Here is a 5,444-nt window from a genome sequence, read left to right as displayed (position 1 = left end):
CGGCCCGGCCCCGCGTCCCGCACCCGGAGGGCCCGGGGTGGCGCGGCGGCGCCCGGGCAACACACGCCGCACGCTCACCCCGCATCGCGCCTGGGCACAAGCGTGTGCTCGTCGGTGCGCAGACAAGCCCGCAGGCACATGTTTATACACACGCGTATAAACACATATGAATAATATGTGCACGCACACATACACACTCGCACGCCGGTATACACACGCATATACATATACACATATACACGTACGCACAAAATAAATATACACACGGAAATATATACTTCCACAAGATATATGCATACCTATCTATGCACACATATACACACATACGCGCGCATCAATATACACACACACACATATATGCGCACACGCACGCACATAAATATAATACACACAACTATATAACCACACGCATATTTATTCCGTTTTTTTAGCATCGTGTAAGCATTTTTTTTCTCCATTTTATTTCAGACCCCGTAACTGAAAATGAAAATAAGTTCCAAAATGAGTTGGAAAATCAGACTGAACAATGTATCACGAAAGAGGGTTATATTGAAGTCTAGAAATTTGAGCCGTTTTGTGTTAAACCGTAATGAATTCTGCTTTCAGTCGCCGTTTACAGTTTGCTTCTATCATGTGTACATCCCAAGTTATTACAGTTGAAAGCTGCACAAGGACTTTAAAAACACCCTTATAACCCCCCGGATTTATTATGATATGATATATTAGTATATAGACACACATGCGAATATGCAGACGCGTACCCACACACACGAATCTAAACACAGACACGCACGCATATATACACGCACACAAATATATGCATACGCAAACACAGGCGCACATACAAATAATCACGCACATGCGCACATGCAAACACGTACGCGCGCACATACATATGAATGCACACGCGCGTGTACGCGTGTCAGCCGCGGGCGTGCGAGGCCGCGGGCGGACGGCGGGCCCGGGTGTCCGTGCCCCCGCCCGGGGCCGCGGCTCCGCTGTCCGTCCCCCGGTGCTGAACGGGCCCGGGGCGGGTGCCGGGTGCCGCCTGCGGCCCTGGGCCTGCGGGAGGGGGAAGCTTGGCAGGGTCCGGGGCACCGCCTGGCCCCCGCTTGGGGCAGGGCGGAGTGAGCTCCAGGCTGTGCTGCTGGGCACGGCGCGGGACTGGCGGGCTCCGGCCTGGGCAGAGGGCTGGGAGCCTGGCTGGACTCTGGGCTGAGCTCCCCATTCCCCTCCTACCAGGCTTCCTCAGGCTGCTGTGGTACCGCCCCCCGCCCCCCTTGCCAAGGCCTCAGGACACTGAGCAGTGGGCTGGGTACATAAGGCTGCTGCCTTGGTCCTGCCTTGTCTAAGGGCACACATCCTCATGCTGGCTTGGGCTAGTGCCTGGGCTGGGAGAACAGGACAGGCTCTGGGTCCATTGCAGAGCCTGGCACCATGTACCAACCTCCGGGAGTAGCTGTGGGGCTTGTTGGTGTGGATACTAGAGTGCAGGTGCCCAGAAGCCCTTGCTTTTCACTCAGTGGGGTCTAGGAAGCGGGGGCAAGTTTGTGGCATCATCTAAATAACATCCAGAGCGGGGATTCACTGCCTGTCCAGTGAGTACTATGGGAGCTCACCCTACCTAATGCCTGTGGGCAGCCAGGGAGAAATGGAGATCACTAACTAGGGCCGGTCCTGTTTTGCTGTGGATTGCTGGGGAGGGTGGGGGCAGGTGCAGCATCCCATCTTGTCTCTACTAGCATTCACAGGTATTGCAAAGTGTTCACTGACAAGAGAATAAGTGAGGATGAAAACCTGGGATCTGATTGCGGGATGATGAAAAAGCCTATGCCATTGCACTTGGAGCCATTCATTCACATGCAATAACCCTGGGCAAGATAGAAAAGGCTAGTGAGCCCTCAGGAACAGACTGAGGAAGTGCCTGCACACTCAGCATCAACCCTCTGTTGCACATGCTCTTTCACTGGCTTGAGCAGAGTTGCCCTGGTTTAAATGTAGGGAAAATTAGGTTCTGCCCTCTCACCTCGGCACACTTGGAGACAAAAGAAAATCATTTTTCAACCATAGCCAGGGGGCCAGTTTGTAACCAGCGGATGGGAAGGTACTACCAATGGAAGCAGGCCTTGCAGTCAGTTGCAGGTCCCTTACTTGGACCACCTAAAAATTTGGCTGGGACCCTTAGCAGGAATGACACTCATGGAGAATCAGATCAGCCCCTAGGCTCTTAAATGGTCCCGTTTTTGTCCCTTCACTGAGGTTTTAGATGTCCTAGTAACGATGTCATGTCTGGAAGCTCGGCCCTACGTTTCCAACCTGCTCATCTGGAACAATTCCTCCCTACCCGCCTGTCTACAGTTATTCCCTTGTGGGCACACGCAGACACCCCACATCTTAGATCCTCATTTCTCATCTGTTAGAGAAGGTACCAAAGCCCAGAGATAAGGCACTGGATTGGGAGGCCGAAGACCGAGCACTAACGCTACCTTCCCATGCAAACCTGGCCAAGCAGCTTAACTTCTCTCTTTCAAAGATCTCGGTTTTCAAAATGGGCATTTACCTTGCCCCTCTGCCCAGTCTATTTCCACACTGTCATCTCTTCAGCATGGAGCCCTGCTCCTCAGATGTGAATGCAATAGAAGGTAAAAAGTCTATTATTCTCCTCCCCTTGCCTTTCATAGGCTCGGCACGTCTCTCGGGCATGCACTAAATTTCAGCTGGAAAAATGCAAAACCAGCCCATCCCAAAGTGGGAAAGTTGCGGGGTACTGCTCCGGGATCATTCACCTAAGCAAAAACAAGGCAGCTTTCCATGCAAAGCATTGGCCTGCTGTGGGGTTAGTATTGCCACTTCCCAACTCATGAGCACAGAGTAGCTCTGCCTCACTACAGCTTGCATTTCCATTGCTTTGATGAAGATGCAGGTGTAAATTGCCATAAAGATACAAAAAAGCACCAGCAGCAGAGAGGCCAGCATCATTGAGGCTTCTCATCAACAAAGCCCCTTGAATGGAGAGCATTCAGAGAGACCAATAGCAGCAGGAAACTATAATTACGGTTAAATATTGTTAGCATCATTATCTTTTATCCACGATCAGATTAAAACAATTACGGCATTTTCAGGAATTGTCCTGGCATTTTCCTGACCAGCCTTATCTGTCAGACAGGAAATGCGGCTTTCTCCCTGCTTATTTGGAGAACGGCCAGCTGTGGAGCGCCTGCCCCCACATCGGGCGGTGTCACCCTCATGCTTGGCAGTGACAGCATCAGAGCAAACAGGGGACCGGATCTGCATCCAGAATGGACCATTTCTACTTGTCTCTGCATAACCAGCCTCCGCCTCTGTGGAGAAACAAATGCTGCGTTTGAATCAGGGAGATTAGAGATGGGAACACCTTATTAGGTCCTATTTTCTGGGGCTAAAGCAGGATTGTTCCCTGCCGTGTATTCTCTAGGGCTCTGTCTGCCACATTCCCACCCATTTTCTACCCAGTTTTGCAAAAAGCCAGGAAAAACAGCCTCTTTTTACAGGAGCGTGGGGGATTAATTGCAGGGAGCTCAGCCCATCGGGCTGTGGCTGTAGGCCTCTCTTCTGCTCAGCTGTAGCACTGAGGGGAGTGCAGAGGGTGGGGAGATGATGGGGAGGTAGCCAGCCATCTCCAGTCACCTTTTAAAATAACAGTAACTGAATGCCAGAGTGAGTGGGCTTGGCAAACACTGCTTCGTGCCTGAGAGCCTGGGTGAGCAATTTACCAGAGGAACTCATTTCAGGAGATCTAGTCTAAGTTAATTAAAGATGGCTGGCTGGGGTCATTGCCTTGGCAACAATTAAGGACAGGAAGGACGCCTCATTAGTAATAGTTTTAACAAAAAACATTATTTTTCATATCAAGACAATTCCTGGCACATTAGGGGGAAAACACTTCTTCCTTTCCCCCCTCTCTCCATGCTTTTCACTCAGTGGTGAGCCCGCAAGTTCGAAATCCTGTAGGTCATGGAATCACTGAGAGCAAGTGGGAAAAGGGAACTGAAAGGAAAAAGGACCCTCAGCTCCACCCAGATCAGCCCTGGTTTGTCCCTGGGTACTGCAGGGCAGAGAGGGATGGTGCCTCCTGGCCACTGTACGAGGGGGACGGTATTTCCTTTCTAGGGTGCGACCACGCAGGAGCAAGACACTCAGGTGGGACAGACGTGTGACTAAAGAAGCTAACGGGGGTGGGGGGCTGTATCTGGCGGTGCAGACACAGACAAGTAAAGCGACTCCCTCCCAAGATGCCTGCTGGTCCAGGGAAAGCCTGCAGCTTGCACTGTACTGAGGACAGTGAGGACTCAAAGGCCAGGTGCCACTGAACAACTGAGGCAGTCCCAATCCCCAAAAGTTTACAATTCCCCTCATCTCCATCTGAGAGAAACTGAGCAGGTGGGAAAAGAGATGGAGCTAGGAGCCAGAGTTATCAGTGGGATTCCCTTCCCACCCTTGAAAGGACAAAGCAGGTCACACTCAAGAAGCCCAAGCTACCCCAATTCCTCCCTGTGTGAGCAGTTGCTGTTGTGAGCTTGTAAATGGCAGGGAAGATGGCAGGGGATAATGTCTCTCTAGATGTTGCCTGTATGTCCCAACCATAGTCAGAGCAGAGTACCCACCACAGGGGTCTGAAGAGGGTTTTGCCCCTAGTATTTTTGCCTCCTCCCTCTGAGCACCAGTGTTGGAGGGCCAGCCAGCCTGCCAAAGGTGACTGTACTGATATCATAGGAACCCTTGGTGCAACAATAATGTAAATGGTGTCTCCCTACTTCCTGGGGCTTCAGATAAACACCTCCCAAAACTAGTACTCAAATCCCTCTGGGATCCAGGCAAACTGCAACCACAGGGAGGTATCAGAGCAGTATCTCTGACTGGCTGAGGGGAGGCAGCCTGGCCTGACAGGGCTTGGGGCAGGGAGTCAGGCCTGAGCTCTCAAATTAGACTTCAGGTGCATTTGCTTGGGTAGCCCCTTTCCCAGGGAAATAGGATCAGGCCCCACCTGTGCAAACAGGGACATGTGAGCCAGAGCACACCTCTGCTGGACTGGGAGGAGGTGTGCTGGATTACACGTCTTGGCCAGAAGAGAAGGAGAAAGCAGCATCCCCTGCCTACCTTTTCACTAGTGACTGGTGATACCGGGAGCCTCTATTCTGGGTGCCTGACTTGAGACTCTTTAAAGGGCCCTGATTTGCAGAGATCAAGGACTCAGCATCTGGCCCCTTCCAGAGGTCTCAGGTTGAGCTGCCAAAATTAGAGGCAACCCAAATCCCCATGGGGCACATAGATTTCATAGATTTCATAGACATTAGGGCTGGAAGGGACCTCGGGAGATCATCGAGTCCAGCTCCCTGCCCAAAGGGCAGGAAGTCAGCTGGGGTCATAGGATCCCAGCAAGATAAGCATCCAATTTACTCTTGAAG

The sequence above is a fragment of the Crocodylus porosus genome, unplaced genomic scaffold (assembly GCF_001723895.1).
Source record: "Crocodylus porosus isolate Cpor-Errol unplaced genomic scaffold, CroPor_comp1, whole genome shotgun sequence".
In the NCBI taxonomy this organism is placed as follows: Eukaryota; Metazoa; Chordata; order Crocodylia; family Crocodylidae; genus Crocodylus; species Crocodylus porosus.
Note: the sequence above shows the minus strand (reverse complement) of the source record.